General features: G+C 41.4%; 1 protein-coding gene across 1 annotated transcript in view; it reads left to right on the top strand.

Moving 5' to 3' along the window:
• RABL6 (RAB, member RAS oncogene family like 6) overlaps positions 1–19,439 on the top strand; it is a 1,129,210-nt gene that overhangs the window by 287,007 nt on the left and 822,764 nt on the right. The gene's annotated exons all lie outside the window — the stretch shown is intronic.

Raw genomic sequence — 19,439 nt, 5'->3', positions numbered from 1 at the left:
GCACACTGTGGATTCATTTTAAACACAAGCATTTTACAAATACCTTTTCAACACATACACGTATGTACAAGCAGTTTGATATACACATGACATACAGTTTTAATACATTTGTAACACAGTCATCTTATATAAATCATTTCCATATTCACCATTGACATATTATTTACAAAATACCAGCTAGCTGGACTGGCAGTATCTCCTTCCGTCACAGTTCTCATTTAGTTCAGGTGGACCATATTTAAATTCATTTTACTTGTTCTTTTAAGAATTCTGTCTCTGTGGCCATGAACCCCTTTCCTTAATCCTGTCCTGAATGGAGGCTGATGCTTTTTGTAGAAGTGCCAACTGCTGAAGCTGTTTTGCAGTCCTCCTCCCTTCTATTGTCTTTCCAGTGTTTAGAGGAAGCATTTTATAAATGTACATAGATATATTCATACTTATGCTGTGTACCCCTTGAGAAGTAAAGTCAAAGAATTGGTAACAGGTTCAAGTTTATGATCTCTACTTTGTATGTTAATACATGTTAGTGGTGGTTGACCAACTAGATTGTGTTACTTTTACTGCACTGCTCAATATGTATTACGAAGGAACTCTTATGTTTGGGTGTTTATTCCAGTTTATCCAGGCACTTCACCTCCTCTCAGTATTTAAGGGAGGTATCCGGGAAATGTATGTAGACATATTTATATTTTGTGTCCTGCCATTTGAAAGATGAAGTTAAGGTAATGTTTCTTGAGACCAACACTGACACCTCTGCCATTATAGTTAATACAGACTAGTGGTGATCAGTCTTGGGATTTACGGCCATCTTTACCTACAGTTTCAGATGGATGAGAGAATATAGTACGTTTTTTCCTCTATTTCAATTGCTCAGATTTACAACAGAAAGAAAAGTCATTTTCATTACTGTGACCCACCTTTATTTCACAAAACTGAGATACTGCTCTGCCATCGTGAGCACTGACATATGACCAGAACTGCAGAAAGGCCTTCAAAGAACCTAAGGATAATATGCCATGTCAACTAAAATATGGTAGAGTTGTAATTTCCTTATTTATTTATTTGCAGTTTGATTACCGGGGAAGTCCACTCGGCCGAATTGACCCATTTTCAGTGGAGGCCCGGGGAGAAAAGCTCCAAGATGCATGATAGAATTTAGATACAACTAATAGTTAATATTAAAGATAATATTATGTAGAATAGTTACTCATAAATGCATTCAATATCATGCATAGTTAACAAATTCATTAAGCTTGAAGATAGGGATCATGCAGTTTCATTTGAGGAAAACAGGTATGTGTTAGGTGTGGAAACAGTTTACATACAAACCTTTTAAGAAAATGTAAATACACTTTACATACACACATCAACAGTAGAATGCTATTTACAGTATTTACAAGGTTGAGCTGTGTGAGGGTAGCTGTAGGAATTGTTGAGAGCTTATAAAGAAGCTATAGAAATTGTTGAGAGCTTAGATAGGCTCATTGGAAGATAACTATGAGAGTTGTAGAGCTTGGGAACCAGAGAGAGAACTCCCTTTGATTAGGTTGGGTGAAGGCAGGTATATTTCCATTTAGTGGACATGTGTTTGAATAGTTGGGTTTTGAAGTTTTCTGAGTTTGGTATGGTTATTAGTGTGGAGGGAAGGGAATTCCATTTTTTTGCCTAGTGAAAAAGATAGGAGAAGTTGGCCAGCAGGACATTTAGGTTTATGGATAGTAATTAAGTTCTGATTTTCAGATCTGAGAGCTCTGTTGGGTGTATAAGGGGGAAGGATGTTAGTTAGAGCGGGACATTTTGTTGGGTGAAATATGAGTCTATATGCAGTAGTGAGCTGGAGATAGTCTAGGTAGTTTGGGAGTTCAAGCCAGTTCAGGGATTGTAGGATTAGGCAGTGATGGGTGGTATTTTTAGATTTAGAGGCAAATTTAGAGATTTCGTTGTAGCAGTTTTCTAGTTTAGAGGTGATAGAGGAGGACAGGTTGGTTAGGAGAGGGGCTCCATATAATAAGGAAGGCAGAAGATAAGTCGAGGCCAGAGTATGCCTTGTAGAGTTGGAGAGAAAGCGATTATTCCTATACAGCATACCTAGCTTTTGGTGGGTTTTCTTAATATTTTGTTGAATATGAATATCAAACTTGAGGTTTCATCTACAGTAATGCCAAGTAGTTTGGCAGAGGGGACCACTTCTATAGATGAATTGGTTTGATTATAGACTTTGAAATTGTTTATCGTAGGAGAGGGCCTTTGTGGGAGGGAATAGTAGAATCTTTGATTTATTTGTATTGAGAGAGAGGTGGTTTTGGCACATCTAGTTTTCAGTTGTTGAGAAGGCAGTTTGGGTTTTAGTCAGCAATTCAGAGAGGTTTGATGTAGAGCAGACTAAGGTTGAATCATCTGCATATTGAATGTTTTTAGCATCAGGAATAGCAATGTGAAAGTTATTGATGAAGATGTTAAAAAGCATTGGCCCAAGGATAGAGCCCTGTGGTATGCCAGTTGGGGTAGGAAGGAAGAGATGGAGTTCTTCCATTTGACTGCCTGTGATCTGTCTGATAGATAGCTGGAGAACCAGGATAAAGCATTATGTGAGGGATTAAGGTTTGAGAGATGACAGAGAATGTGCTTGTGGGAAACAGTATCAAAGGGTTTAGACAGATCAAGTAAAACAGTAGAAAGTAAGTGTCCTGAATCTCGGGCTTGATTGACAGTTTCTAGGAAAGAGAGTAGAGCCGTTATTGTGCTATGGCCTGGACGGACGCCATGCTGGGTAGGAGTGAGAAGATTGTTTTGAGTCAGGAAAGGCATAAGTTGGAGGTGGATGCCTTTTTCTAGGATTTTGGAGATTGGTGAGAGCAAAGCAATGGGGCGAAAGCTTGAGATGCTGGTATTTTTGCCTCCTTTATGAAGAGGAAGAATATAAGATGAGCTCCAGAGTTTGGGGACGTATGATTCTTTTATGGATCGGGTAATAATGATGCTGATTGGGAGAGCAATGCCATCAGCAGCGCATTTTAGGAAGGAAGAGGGAATATTGTCGGGAGCGGTAGAGCAAGGTTTAAGTTTGGCCAAAAGTTTTTTTATAAAGTTAGTGGAGATGGATTTGAGTTCAAACAGATAAGGTGATTTAGAAGGGGGAGGGTGTAGAGCAGTTGGGTTATTATTGCGAAATGTCTTGATGAGGGTAGTAATAGTTTTTATGAAAAATGAGTTAAATTCAGAGCCTAGTTCGAGGTCAGATTTACTTGGGTCAGGACAGGGATTATTCTTCGAGCCTGGATTGAGGAGTGAGTGTATTGAGTTCCAGAATTTTGGGGGTTTTTTATTGTTATTGGACTGAAGTTTGATACAGTAGGATTTTTTGTCTTTGGTGATTAGTCGTTTTGCACGGTTGCGGAGCTGTTTATATTGGAGCAAGGTATTGGCCAGTTTATTGTTTTGGTAAAGCTTCCATAGTTTGTCTCTCTGGTGTATAATCTGTTTTGTCTCTTTGGATAGCCAAGGAGCAGTTTTAGTTTTTATCCTTTTGTTTCTTAGTGGGGCTAGTGAGTTTAAAGTATCAAGGAAGACAGAGTTGAAGTATTCTGTAGCCTTGTCAAGAGGAAGGATGTTTAGAATTTGCCAGTTCATTTGTTTGAAAGTATTTGAGAAAGTAGTTGGGTTGAAGCTACTGAGGTTACGAATTTGAATGTATTGATGCTGGTGTTGGGAGGAACTAGTTGAGCGGTGCATAAAGGCTGGGAGGTGGTCGCTAAAGGTATTAGGAATTGTGCCAGAATTGGTTATTTTATTTGGATCTGAGACTAGGATCCAATCTATACTGGATCCAGGAGGGTTTATTTTGTTAGGTCGAGTGATGGAGAGGATTATTTCAGTGAAGTTATAGAGATTAATGGATAGGGAGGGAGAGGGGCAATTGATTTTATTCCAGTCAATATTCACATCACCAAGGATATAAGTTTCATAGTTAATTTTATTAGAGGACCATAGGAGAATATTTTCGAGTGTAGAGATATTGTTACCAGGTGAGATATATAGGGCAATGATGCAGATATTTTTATGTTTATTTAGTCTTAGAATTCCAGCAGTTAGCTCAGTGTTCTGGAATTGAGGAATTGGAATTTGGAGGGGAATTAAGGTAAGAAGGTTGGAGTAGACTAGGGCAGTGCCTCCATCTTTTTTTATTTAGTTGGCCATTTCTGCAACAATGAAATCCTGGGGGCAGAATCTCAGAGTTGGAGATAAAGGGCTTGAGCCAGGTTTCGGAGATGGCTAAGATATCTGGTTGGTTATGGCTTAACCAAGTTTGAAATTGGTTTACTTTGTTGTTTAGACTTTGTGCATTAATTGTAAAAATATTTAGGGTGTTGAGATAGGAGGAAGAGAGGGTAATGGATGAGTGTTGTTGTTAAAGGATGTAGGACCAGGGTTAGGATGGATATCACCAGCTTGGACTGGGTTGTTGAAGGAGATATCCTTTAGCCATATTGGTCTGCCAGGCATGAATTTTGGTAGATTGGAGCAGGTGACAGTGTCTTGACTTTAGAGGAGAAGAGTTTAGGGTGAAATAGGTGCAGAGGGTTGGGCTGAATGAGAGAAGAGGAGATAGAGTGGAAATGGGAGTAAGAGTGAGGGGAAAAGGTGAGTTTGTGGAAATGGGAGTAAGAGTGAGGGAAAAGGTGAGTTTGTGGAAATGGGAGTAAGAGTGAGGGAAAAGGTGAGTTTGTATGATAGTTGTCTTTGTAGGTGGTGTTGGACAAGCATAGGTGGAAAATGAGGTAGCATAGTAGGTGGTATTGGACAAGCATAGGTGGAATATGAGGTAGCATAGTATAAGGGAAGTAGGAACATAAAGAAGAGGCTGCGGGACTGTAGGGTGTGATAACTTGAGGAGAGCATGTTGGAGCAAAGAGAGAGTGGTTAGGAAGATACAAAAGGCTATGAAGAAGAAAGGGTTTAAAAAGTGATGGAGGTATTCTAGAGATGTAAGGAAAGAGGAGGGGAATATAATTATTTGGTGAAGTACAGATTACAGAGTTTAAGAAGGATGGCTGTAGGTGGGAGGAGTAATGAGGGGGGGAGCTGGTGTTGGGTAATTAGGGTGTGAGGATGGGGTAAGATAGGAATAAAGCTAGGCGTACTGGAGGCGGGTGGAAATTGGGGGCAGGGTAGTGGAGCAGAGTGGAGCCCGTAGGGCGAACGGAGTGGGAAAGAACACTAGAGGTGAGTATGGCAGAAAAAGTATCAGCAAAGAGCAGTTTAAAGGCTGTAGTTGGAAGGTATGAGCTAAATATTTCCTGCCAGAAAATGAAGGCTACCTGTACAGAGGATGGTTTAACGGGGGGGGGGGGTATTTACGGTCGAAGGATATTAACTCACAACCGTTTGTGAAAAAATAAAACTTGTTGGGATTATAAAGAATATCTAGGATTTATACTGGTAGATGCTGCCACCTAATGGTAGAAGGAGATAGCAAAGAGCAGGGATAGTTGGACCAGTCTTAGGTTTAAATATATTCTAGGGTAGTGATAACATGAGAGGGAGAGGGCAAATGGTCTGCGGTAGGGTGCTAGAATGCGCACACGGGAGGGCAGACTAACTCTATAGATTGTACAGCAAGTCTACATTTAATTACTGTTAAGCAACTTACATTTACACAATCATGTTGGGGGGGGGGGTCTTCAAAGTAGTATTTTTCTAAGTATCAGGCAAACTGGCCAATTCAGGGTGTCTTCAGGTGATGGCTGGAGGTATTCCTTTTGCATTTAAAGCAGGGAGGGAGCACCCGGGATGGATTCATTTACACAATCTTGTTGGGGGGGGGGGGGGTCTTCTCAGTAGGTTTTTTTCTAAGTATCAGGCAAACTGGCCAACTCAGGGTGTCTTCAGGTGATGGCCGGAGGTATTCCTTTTGCATTTAAAGCAGGGAGGGAGCACCCAGGATGGATTCATTTACACAATCTTGTTGGGGGGGGGGGGTCTTCTCAGTAGGTTTTTTCTAAATACCAGGCAAGCTGGCCAATTCAGGGTGTCTTCAGGTGATGGCCAGAGGTATTCCTTTTGCGTTTAAAACAGGAAGAGAGCACCCATAATGGATTACGGGAGGCGAAACCAAGCAGCCTAAAATGCAGGACCAGCACAGAGAGGCTGTGGATGCTCAGGACAGGATTTAAAAATCTGAAGGAGTAGCTGGAGATGAGTAAATGAAGGAATAACAGAGCCCCTAAACTGATAGAGAAGAAAAGATCAAGGTACGCTTGAAGGGCAACTCTAGTTAGATGTAAAAATAGTGACTAAGCTGACCTGGTAAGAGCAAGGATAGTAGGCCTCTGAGAAGAAGCTTAACTAGATTTAACTGCAGTACAAATAAGTTTTCCAAAGTAAAGAAAAAATGCTGCCTTTAAAAGGATCAACTGAAAAAAGATAGTGTTGTTAGGAGTCTATGCAGGGACTGACCTGTCCACAAGAATAAGAAAAAGAATAGTAGGAACGGGTGTAAGGAACGCTAAAGTAAAGGACAATAGAGCTAAACGGTTGTCCTAATACCAGGGTACGTATGCTAAAGTAAAGGACTATAGATCTAAACAGTTGTCCTAAAGCCAAGGTACGTATGCTAAAGTAAAGGACTGTAGAGCTGTACGGTTGTCCTAACGCCAAGGTACGTATGCTAAAGTAAAGGACTGTAGAGCTGTACGGTTGTCCTAACACCAGGGTATGTATGCTAAAGTAAAGGACTATAGAGCTAAACGGTTGTCCTAACGCTAAGGTACGTATGCTAAAGTAAAGGACTATAGATCTAAACGGTTGTCCTACCACCAAGGTACGTATGCTAAAGTAAAGGACTATAGATCTAAACAGTTGTCCTAATGCCAAGGTACGTATGCTAAAGTAAAGGACTATAGATCTAAACGGTTGTCCTAATACCAGGGTACGTATGCTAAAGTAAAGGACTATAGAGCTAAACAGTTGTCCTAAAGCCAAGGTACATATGCTAAAGTAAAGGACTGTAGAGCTGTACGGTTGTCCTAACGCCAAGGTACGTATGCTAAAGTAAAGGACTATAGAGCTAAACGGTTGTCCTAACGCTAATGTACGTATGCTAAAGTAAAGGACCGCAGATCTAAACTGTTGTCCTAACGCCAAGGTACGTATGCCAAGTAAAGGACTGTAGAGCTAAACGGTTGTCCTAACTCCAAGGGTACGTTTGCTAAAGTAAAGGACTATAAAGCTAAACGGTTGTCCTAATGCTAGGGAACGTATGCTAAAGTAAAGGACTATAGAGCTAAACGGGTGTCCTAATGCCAAGGTACGTAATGCCTTAGAGCCTGAGAAATAGAAAAAAAAAAACAGGGGAGCACATTGTCCGCTTGGATTATAGGCAACTCGCTATTTGGCTATATGTAACAAAAGTTACATGTAATAAGGAAACTAAAATGTTTGAACCACAGCAGAGTTTGTATTCAGCCGATGACCTAGTTACACTGCTTTTAGCATCGATAACATTAAACAGAATTAGAATGTGAATGATCCAAGGGACCACACAACCAAAAAATCCTTGATGTGGGTAAGGCCCATTGAATGTTCTGGCTATCAAAGGATGCTAATCTGAGAGTTCATGGGGCAGTAGAGGCAGAGAGTATCTGAATCTGTAATGGTAGGACACTGTCTGGAAGCTTGCATTTCATACAGATGGTTCTCCTCAAGCTGAACATAAGCATACCAAAACACCTTTGTTGAATTATCACTTGTGACATTGGCAAGTTTACATTCATATAAAAGTAATCAAACTGTATTAACATAACAAACATTATACTTAACGTCAAACCCTCAAGGTGAGGTGATTTCTCAGAGACCATGATTTGTATCCTGTAAGTTAAGTGGACATCACATGACCTTAAAGAAGGGTTAGCTGGCTGCTCCTGTCCATTTCTCCTGCCCAACCCATCTCTGGTGCAGATGTCCTTCCACATCACTGTTGCAGTATTCCTAAATTAAGGGATCTCCTGCCAAGGATAGTCCAGTATCCATCCTGTATGCCAAAGCCTTAAGTAACCTTAACCTTAAGTGTCCTGTTGGGGTTCTAAATGGCTTGGTAACCAACACAGAAGAAAGGCATCCAGACAGGCATTCAGTGATAGCATTCATACTGGAGGCAAAGAAGTTCTGAAATGAGTGCACTCTTACATCACCTTTATGCCCTAATTCTTGCATGGAGAGCATACGCGTGATGTATGGTGCCTTTAGATACTAATGGCTTTGCTGTAATAGCCAGACATTGGGCTATCCTTGTCAGGCAATCCCTTATGTTAAGAATACTGCAACAGTGAAGAGAAGGACAGCTACTGTTATGGTAAGATTTTACACAATTGTACTTTCCATCCCATGGGGTTAGTACTGAAAGCACTTAAACTAAAGTGGTGCAGCTGAACAACTAATGGTGCACAATGGGATTGGGGTGAGAAGTGTAAACTGGCACCCTTTTAGATAAAGATTAGTGTAGTAGAGCACAGGTCAGCAGTAGTGTCCTTTTATAGGGTCATAGGAGGTTACTAGGCTGTTGACCCAGAGGTAATTTCAAACGTAGCAGTTTTATACCAGTGTAATACTATAGATACTCTAGTCAATATCCAGGATTGTATTTAATAATGACTGCCCATATCGAGGAGGGTTGTGGTTGCTATCCCCAGTAAGAATATACAGTGTCCCATGCACTCATTCAAGTTCCTTTTGAACAGTGTCATAGAGGTGCTCTGCTTCACATGAATTGGCAGCCTATTCCAAAGATGTGACAGTCACTGGCAGAAAATCTGTCCCTCCAGCATGCCCTATTCAAGTCACACACCATATTTAGGTCTCTAGAGCAGGTAACTCTAGTCCCATTTGATTTACGGATGTGCAGCAGATTCATTAGGTTTGGGTCAGAGATTGCTCTTTAAGCCAGGCAGGATGGTTGCATGGATTCTGTTGTGATACACTTTCAGGTTTTCCTGTAAGATGACCATGACTGTATAGTAAAACAGAGCTGTTCATGTCTTAAGTAGTGTAAGTAATGGTGACTGTATTGTGTGCAGACAGCTGTGTAGAATAACGTGATGTAAACATGCATGCAGCAGCTGTTCACATTTCCCCCTTAAGTAATTACTAAATAAAACTTCCCTTTACTTTAATATTGATCTTTTACAAGTTTCATACCAATCCCCACTAATTGAACTACTGCAGTTTTTTTTCTAATCCATATTCCTGTTTGTGCAAAGCATTTCTTTGTATGGAAGCAGATTGTATTTTGCATGCACTTGACTGCTGTATGGTATAAAACAGTCTGGTCATTAAGTGCATGTAAAGACACTACTGTAGAAAGCACAGATGTCCTATTCATCTGCTGCAGTATTCATAAAGTAAGGGAGTCCGCCACCAGCTGACTCATACTTCCAGCCAGTATACAAAAGTTTACTGTTACTGTGAGGTACGCTCGATGTCGCACAGTATCAGAATGTACGTTGATCATAAAGTGATGTCTGGTATAAAGCGGATGTCGGCTTGTACCAGACCTCATAACATTTCTGCCGCCTATCCGATAATCTGCTCTGGTCATTGCTCGTTAGACACGTTGTGAACCTTGGTTAAGACAAGTGCCCTTTTAGGTTTTTTCATTACTGTCTTTAGCTACTGTGTATATTTGTGATTGCGCGTCAGCTAGGAAGGGCAGATGTCCGTGTGGAAGGCAGATTCTACATAAGGACTCTCACGACTTTTGTTTATATTGCCTAGGCCCAGATCACGACCATACTACCTGTTCTATTTGTGAGGCCTTTGTACCTGAGACCCTACGTAGTCTCTTAGCTTCTCTAAACTTGTATCTCAAGAATCAGTACCTAAATGTCTTGTGCATGACATGGAAGATATGTCAGGCCCTTCAGGTGAGCCGCAAGCTAAGGAGGACAAGAGGCCTAGACCTGATTTACCCGCTGCTCCCTCTGATCAGGACGTCTCTCCCGAGGCTGATGTTGTCTCGGAGACCATTCTGGAGTCTGTAGACACTCCTTTGATGTGTACCATTGTGGAGGCTGTGAAGGACTGTACCATCACATCCTCCAGGGAAACGCAGGTGTCCAACTCGGGCATAGGGGAAGAACCGCGGCTCATTGCGACTGAAGTCCTACGTGGCATTAACCAGATCATAGTACGAGAGGATGTTCCTGCCAACATTGTAGAGTGTAGGCTGACATCAGGCCCATCCACCTTTCACCAAATGGAGGTTTCCAAGAAGAAAAAAAAAATGAAGACAAAACATGTTTCTCCAGCAACTCAGAAACAACCACCGGATTGGCAGGCCTTTTCCCAAGGCCTGCCCAATGCATTTGTGGCCCTGAGATAGTCGTCTCTCTCTCTCTTTCCCTCTCCCTCCCTTCTGGCTTCTCCCTTCTCCTTCCATTCCTTCCTCTACTCCTTAAAAGATGACTTCTGAGGAGTTTTCCTGAGATGATGAGGAATCCTCAGAGGATGAATCTTTGCCTTATTCCGCCCATATTTCTTCCTCTTTGGGTTATGCCTCCCTAGAAGAGGAATCTAATGGCACTGATTCCCCGGAGGAGGATATCTCATTTGGGGAAACAATTCTTAAAATGAGGGAATTTTTCAATTGGGACTGTTGTCAGGTATCAGACATCCAAAAAATGTACTATGACCTGCTACAGATGGACTCCCCCTTCCCCATCTGCAATAACTCCTGTTCTGCCAACATTCTTAGATGCCTTTGCTGCTGCTTCAGAGTGCCCTGCTTCTCAACCTCCAGCCCCCAAAAGGCCAGATGTATTTTATAAAGTGCCGGAGGACTCCAAATTCATATTCAAATGTCCATCTTTGGACCATGCTACCATCTCAGTATGCAGACAAGGCCTCTAAGACGCTACCTTCTATTTCCCTGCTCCCTTCAGATAAGGAGGGCAAAGTCATGGAGAGAATAGGAAAAAGGTTTACACCTCAGCTACTCCGTCTTTCAGGGCCATTAACTATCAGACCCATATGGCCAAATATTCTTTGGCCCTTTTCTAGGATGCTGGCAAATTACTCTCTGAGCTTCCTGACTGTATTGCTAAGACTAAGCTTACCTCCATCCTTAACTCCTCAGCTCAGTTTACAAGACATTCCATAAAGTGAAGCTATGATGCCATGGAGGCATCAGCTAGAGCGGCTGCATCTGGGTCAGTCCTGAGCAGGTATTTTGGCTCAGGCTCCAGCCTTTGCCTGATGACATTAAGACAAAAATCATAGCTGCCCCCAGACAACAAGGCATTGTTTGGTACCTCTGCTGCAGAACTCTCCAAATCTCTTCAGGAGAAGGGCAAAGAGCTACATGGCCTGAAGCATATTTTTGTTTACCTGGTACCCAGGCTTCAGAGGAAGTACCCTGCCAAGACCACCTTTGTTAGAAAGTCTGCCAGGCCCCAATCTTCCAAAGGTAAGAGGGGTTCCAGGAAACAAGTTTCCAGATCGGTATAAAGGAGATGAGGGCCCTGATCTTTGCTCTACAAATCTTCAAACCTCTTCTTTCCACAGGGGTTTTAAGATGGTTTACAGATTATATGGTGGTCCTCTGATATGTGAACAATCAGGGAGGGAGAAAGTCCTACCTCCTGTGCAGGCCTGGTAGTTAGCCATTCAGAGTCTATTCTCCCTACAGGTGGTTTACATTCCCTTGACTCAGAATGTAGTGGAAGACAGACTGAGCAGGTTCTTACCTCAATCCCATGTATGGATGTTACACAGGGATGTGTTTCTGGACATGGTCTATAAATTGGGGTATACCTCTGTTAGATGTCTTTGCCTCCCCCATGAAAAGATAACTTCCCAAATTTTGTGCAGGGTTGGCATTGAAGGTGGATGCCCTGTCTTTCTCTTGGAAGGGGATGCTTCTGTATGCATTCACCCTTCTCCAAATGGTCCTGTTGCAATTCCAACAGGAGCAACCAAAGTCTTGCTGGTGACTCATTTTTGGCCAAGACAGCATCGGTTCCCCTCTTCTTCTGCAGTCAGCACAAGTTACCCTACAGAATGGACCTACTCACGCAGGACAAGGGAACTTTATTACATGCACAGATGTCAACTTTACAACTGCCCCGGTGGGTGTGGGGGTTTGATTCTCTTCACACCACTTTTTTTTAAGTGCTACAGGTTTGCAGGAGGCCAGGAACCCTACTACTAGGAAATCCTATGTTTCCGAATGGAAAATGTTTTCATCTGGTGTCTTAAAAACCATTTACATCCACTGCTAGTGGATATTCCAGTGGTCCTCTCCTACCTGTGTGAATTACTGAAGAGTGGCCTGTCCTACTCCTCAGTAAAGCTCAACTTTCTGCTATCTCTGCATGTCTGCCTGTGTCTTGCCCATTAGCTTCCAGGTTGGAAGTTAAATTCTTTTTAAAAGGCTTCCTTCACATCAGACCACCAAACAAACCAGGCCCTCCTCCTTGGGATCTCAACTTTGTCTTAGAAAAACATACCCTGGCCCCTTTTGAGCCAGCAAGTTCTGCTTCTCTGCAGCACTGCACCTGGAAAACAGTCCTTCTCATGGCCATTACTTCTGCCAGAAGGGTGTCTGACTTACAGGGTCTGACGTCTTCTTCCCCCTTCAAGGTTTTTCACAGGGATAGGGTTTCCCTATGCACTAACCCCTCCTTTATGCCCAAGGTAGTTAATGAGTTATCTTTCAGTCAGTCCATCAATCTTCCAACTTTTTTCCCTTCTCCTCAGTCCTCTAGTGAGAGGATCCTACACACTTTAGATGTGCACAGGCAAGTCAGATATTACTTGGATAAAACCAAACCATTTCAGAAATCTGACTACCTGTTTGTTTCCTATCACCCAAGGGCCCTGGACCAGCCTATTTCCAAGCTGACTATTTCCACTTGGATTTCCAAAACCGTTTCCTTCTGTTATGTGGCTCATGGAAAGAATCTACCCTCACCTATTAGTGCACATTCCACTAGAACTGTGTCTTCCTCTGTTGCCTACCTTCCTTAAAAGGCTTGGACACTTGCTCTATCCTGGAAGCAGCTACCTGGTCTTCTGTTCATACGTCACAAACATAAGTTAGATGGCATTTTCAGGTCCAGAGCTAGTTTTGCCAGGGCTACTCTGCATGGGTTTGTGGAGAATGTTTCTGCTCCTCCGCCCAATTCTTCCTCTGCATGAGCTTTGGTATTCTCCCTCTTGTTATGAATACTGCAGCATATGACTAGGAGGACATAGAATAGTTGTGTAAAATCTTACCATAACCATAGATGCCCTTCTTTTCTATATGCTGCAGTATCACAGACCTTATAGAGTCAGTGGTAGTGACTCTTTGTAAAGGCTTAGTTTATATATTTGATAAAGTATTTACTTATAAATGGGTTGCCTTCGTTGAAGGTTGAACGTCGAGCTGGCACCTCGGCGTTCGTGAAAATCTACTGCCAATCATTAGCTGACCGGAGTTCCGCTGTGGCGACTCCAAACCGGGAAAAGCCGAAGGACAACAGCAACAACAACAACATTTACTTATAAATGGGTATTACTGTATGCGGAACATCATAAATTTAGAAGGGGCAAGGCTAAATAGGAGGGCCAAAATCCTAGTTCTATGTCAGAATCATGGAATTTGAGAGGTATGATCAGGATATGTTAGGTTAGTCTTCAGGACCATGCCAGGTAACAGACAACAGCTTTGTCAAACTGAGAAGTTTTATAACAGTAAGAGGCTGTGTGGTTTTAGTTTGGAAACACTAGGAACTATCATATTGGTATCTGTCAAGTGTACCTCATTATGAGGAATGTTCCTCATTTTTAGTCATCCTGAAGTCCATGTTCCTCACTGTTCTGCATTGAAAGGTTCTGTTACACATTTTCTAAGAGTATTTTCAATTAATAGCAATGGTAAAGAACACCGAGTCAAATTAATTCATTAAAAGAACTTTCCATAAGTGTCACGGGACATGTTTTAACCATCGTTTGAGTTACATAGTTGAAGCTGTTAGTAAGTTGATAGCACATGTTTCACATTTTGTCCGTTTTTCCACATTACGAGAGGTAGTGTTCCACATTTTACCAATGGAAGTTTTGACAGCTGTGCATACCATGGTGAGAGTGTGTTGGAGATGGGGTTAGTCATAGGTCAGGAGCAGACTTGTACAGCCTATTCAAAAGAAGGGCTTGTCTACATGAGCATTTCATAATTGTGGTGAACTGAGAGGAAAGGAGCTATTGTTCTTAGCAAGTGGCATGATTTGCACTTCTGAATGCAGTGTTCTGGCACAGGAGGCCATAAGTGTCATCTGGGCCACTGCCTGTGATTCAGGCATGCACAGAATGGCATTGCTATTTGACTTTGAGGGGGTCACCACAGAGGCTCATTAGGGAGTTTGTTTGAAGACTGAAAAGAGTGGTTCAACAGTTGAGCTTTGGGAAACTCCTCCGTCACCCCTGAACTTTCCAGAAAGTTCTTTTGTGAATTGTATCTGTTAGCTAGCTAGCTCTTAACACAGTTTGTTTTAGTATGTTGCTAATACAGAATCAGCTCTGATCACTTTGAGACTATCTGTGGCTATTCACCTGACCAGTTCTCCTGCATGTATTACTGCAGTTAGATTTTTACAGAAATTAAATCCAAACTGGGTATGCTTCACATTGTCTTGATGGCCACTGTCCATGGTTCCTCGTGTGAGTCTCAGCGCCATCATGATCAAGTGGGATGCAGTCATTTTAATAGACTGTCATAGTTGGTTGTCAAGGATTTCTTAAATCTTTTTAGTAGTCATTTTGTGCCTCCAAATATTGTAGCTGCTTTATTTCACCTATTTATTGACCAGGCAAATTGCCTGGAGAAATTATCTGTTTTTCAAGGGCACCGTAGGAGCCCTGTCAGTCCCACAGTAGCCAAATGAAAGCGAAAAGAATCAAACCCTGCACCCTGGGCCCAGGAAGCAGCTCGTTAGCCCTCTTTGGTGCTTCCCGACTCTGTTTGCTGTCATGAATTTAATAGGTGATTTACTCAGTATGGTTGCTAAAGTGTCTGAAACGTACTTTTTTCAATAGGATTTGAAAAGCAACATTTTTGGCATTTAACCAGGTTGTAGCAAAACCTGTCCTGTGTGTCAGACGTGTTGCCATAAAGAGATGTCTGTGGCTAAAGGGCTTTCCCTGTACATGATGTGTTGGGACGTGTTTTTGCACATTATTTTTTTGACTTCCTATACGTTTCATCTTCTATCTGATCTGTACTTGTTCCCTTGCCAGTTGTTCAGAACACAGTAATCTTAACTCGTGTATTCGGAGGTCTGCAAAAGACTTCAGTCTTTATTTTTGGCCTTAAAGAACTGAGTTCTGTCCCTCTCTGTCAACCGTAACTATAGATCTGTGTGTGTGCGTGTGTCTGTGTGTGTGTCTGTGTGCGTGCACAAGCACATTTGTGAAAGAATAAGTGTATGTAATATTCATAAAATGTTGTTTAACATGAATTTTGCAGTCTTGCTTAACAAAATAAAAAAGTCTAACTTTCCTAAGGTGTGTGCAATGAGCAGTCTCATTTGGGCATCATGTTGTACTAAACAAGAGGGTGGAGATGGTAAATTGAGGAAAATACATTAAGACCTGCACGATTTTCTGGTTTTACACAGTTAAAGAAAACAAAGGGGCACTCTTTGGGTTAGTGAGACTATCATTAAAACTGCCTTTTTTGAGAACTTGAGAGTTTGCAAATTGATCATGTGGGGGGGAGCTAAAAGATAGGAAACAGAATATCACTTACATGAAATTCATTTGCACATTTGCAACTCTGTGCAGTCCTTCTGTTTTATAAGTGTTTGATTAATGGTGACTTTTGTTGCACGTATTGGGGAGATTTTTGCAACATATTTAAAAAAAGTCTTGAAAAAATGAAAATTGAAACTAGATTTTACATGGAAGCTGAGTTGTCATTTGCGAGGTTGCTGGTTAGAATGGTACTTGAGAGCAGTTAGTTGTTATTGTGATGAAAAAACTGTACCACATCTTCAGGCAGTCACACTTTGCACATGAGGTTAGAAGGCACTGTATTCTGTAAATGAAGTCAAAATATTTCTATATTTAAAAAGTTTTAAAAAATTATAACAGTAAAATACGGTCAGGCAGACATTGTTTCATATTGCTGTTTTTAGTTACTTTGTTAATGTTAAAACTCTGGGAATTTTTCTTTTCTTTTTTTTGTGCAGCTCTGTAGATAGATTTATTCCCATTGTAGGGCTTTATATTTCCTTATTTTCCTTCTGGGTGTGCCTAGGCTTGTCTGTATTGGTTTTGGCTACCTGTAATTTGGAAGATTTCCCATTCTGGGATTTCTCGGGGATTTGAGTCGTGTGTGTGTGCGTGTGTGTGTGTGTGTGTGTGTGTGTGTGTGTGCGCGCTTGTGCGTGTGTGTGTATGTATGTGTGGGTGTGTGCTTGTGTGCATCAGTGTATTTAGGATTTTATGCTGCTGGTTAGATGTTTTTTCTTACAGGTTTATGGTTCCCAGTTTGGCTAAGGTGGGAGGTTCTTTCCTAACGCATTTAGCATTTTTCTCATTTCTTTAAAGACTGTATTCTTTGGGGTATTTTTCTTCCTGATATGTAGTGGGAGAATTCCTTTCATGCTTTTTTTGTTTTGTTTTAGAGGCCTTTTGTTTCTTTTTTTGTAGAGATTCATTTAATTTATTATGCTGTTTTGCTTTTAGGGTATGTCTTGCATTTTTTTAGGTTTCAGTTTGTTTTTTACGAGATACTGTTATGTTCCTTGTTTCTATGTATGTTTTTATTTTTTAAATGTTAGTGTTCTTTATTGTTTTTTTGTGTGGTATGGTGGTGTATTTGTGCTTTATGCAGTTACTGTGTGTTGTGCTGTCATTAATAAAGGTTTTTACTGTTTTCTTACTTCTTCGTGTAATTTAGTTATAGTCACTGATTGATGTGGATATATAAAGTATGTAGCTTGTCGCTGGTGCTAGTATTGTCAGTCTACTTGATAAATTATGTGATTTTTATTGAGTATATGTTGTAAAGTCCTTTATACTTACCATTGTACCATTTTGTACTAGTGTATCATTTATTTTATTATATCTCTGTCATAATCTTTTCTCCCAGGGCCTTTGTTGAAAATTGGTATCCACCCAGTCAGACTTTCCTGGTAAACAAATATAAAATAAATTAAAAAAAATAATCAACAATCTAGTGGATAACTCGGTTATGTGTCGTTTTCATGTTTTTTTTCATTTTTTTGGTCCCTCCAAACAGTAACCATCAAGCTCCATTTCCTAAGTTATGTATTGCTTAACTACTTAGCACCCTACATCACCCAGGAGTGGAGCTTCCTTTCCAAGGAAGAATTTGCTTTCTAGGACCCCTTAGGTTGTTGTGGCTTGCAGTAGACAGTGAGTGTACATGGCTTTAGTTTTTCTTTAACTGTGTTACCCTTCTGCCCTAATCACAAAAGATTCAATGGTTGTTCAAGCTCCAGTTGCCTGCAGTACTGCGTGTGGATATGCAGATGTTTCCACATGCACGGTGAAACCCTGGTAGTAGTGCCCGTGTGGCTTGTAAGGACGGTGCCTGCTGCCATTCTCTTAGTGCTGCAGTCTCTGTCCTCCACCAGAGGGCATTAGCTCAAAGACAGACCCCCCCGAGTGATAGGCAGGCTGGCACTGGCAGATCATTGCTGTGCTTGTAAGCTGGCCTTTTGAGCTTATGGACTGCTTTATTATAATTACGTCATCTGGGGTGCAGTCATTGCTTCATGTTATCATTCTCTCCTTCCCTTCCTTCTGTCTAAGAATGTGTGTGGACACGTGTGTGTGTGTGTGTGTGTGTGTGTGTGTGTAAAAACAAATTATAAATTTTAATTTGTGTACTTTTTCATTTCTTTACACACACACACACACACACACACACACACACACACACACACACACACACACACACGCACACACTGCAGCCGTTTGTGTGCGTTTATCCTTTATAAAATTACTGAACCAGGACTCATTTAATAACTGTGTATAACCTGCAGATGTTCATAATGCAGCATGCTGTGCTCAATGCATTTTAATTGTGCCGTGAGTGCGCTTTACAATATACTTTGTTAGTGGGGCACAGTCTGATGTGCATTGTGTATGGATGCAACTTACTGTAGCAGCTGCAGCATGCTCTGCATGTCCTTGTGCACTTTTGCCACTGTAGTAAGATGAAGACATCACAGTAGGAAAATGCCACCAGCAGTCTGATACTGGCACACATATATATTTGAAATAAGATTAAAAGACGTTTTACAATCTTTAGACATGAATGAGTGTCATCACTCATTGTGTCTCATTTTGATGTGGGAGTGATCAGCTTAGGTGTTAAACACCATCCCTTTATATTGTTTACAAACTCTGTGGGAATGATTCTTATACTAGCTTGCAGACTACTGTGTGTCTGTATTTGTGTGCACTGTTCACTCTGATATTCTGCATCATAGGCAGTTCTTATTTTAGTATTCTGTTCTGCTCACTTGTACACTGCCTTTGATGTGCATGGCCATGTATTATAGTGTAACCCGCCACTTTAGCGTATTGCACTTGTGCCTTTGGGATGATTTTGCACACGTGGTTATCGGCCATATTTTGAATCACGTGCAAGTCATTGTTCCATTGGGTACATTAATTTGCTTAACTGTTCCATATCATGACTTGTACTTGTATGCCACTCTCCTGTTATACTTATTTTGTTGGAATCCAATATTTTTAGAGTTGCATCGGACTGTGATGGGCAGTTCTTCAGTGAATCAGATCTGTGCATTGTGGGCTAAATTTATTATTCTTGTCTAAAGTAATTGTGGTGTTGACATTTTTTTAATGTTGTGATTCAGCTTACTTTGCTTTATAAATTTGACTCCCCCTTGCATTCCCTGGCTGACCATCAGCAGCCCAGCTGCATCATATTTCCTTGAGTTGCACGCAGTGCTGTCCAGAAGGGTTGAGACAGCAACAATGGTGGGTTGGGCAGAGGAAGTGGAGAGGAGCAGCATGTAGTGTCATATACACTGGTCTGTACGGCAAGTTGGATTTTGGTACATCTTAAGTGTGACATCATGGCCATTAGCACACACATCTTCAGCTAGCTCTGCTCCCTCTTAAATGCCATAACTGTGCTGGTAATCTTGTCTGCTATTCCAGTATACCCCCATCACTGAGATAGGTCTTCATCACAGAAAGAACCCCCTCCCTCCTGGAGTGGGAAAACTGGCAAAGCCTGTCCTTCTCATCCCTCTTCCTTGGTTGCTGCCGTGCCAGAGCTGGTAGTCGATTTTGTATTGTCTAGGTCATAATAAGGGCTCCATTCCTGTGCGCTGTGGAGCCAGGTACCTTATAAATTTGAGAGAAATTCACACCTCATGTATTGTCTTATCCTGCTTCCTGAC

This window comes from Protopterus annectens, chromosome 16.part0 (genome assembly GCF_019279795.1).
Source record: "Protopterus annectens isolate FY-2018-M chromosome 16.part0, PAN1.0, whole genome shotgun sequence".
NCBI classification, from domain to species: domain Eukaryota; kingdom Metazoa; phylum Chordata; order Ceratodontiformes; family Protopteridae; genus Protopterus; species Protopterus annectens.
Note: the sequence above shows the minus strand (reverse complement) of the source record. Positions and strands in the feature narration are given on the sequence as shown.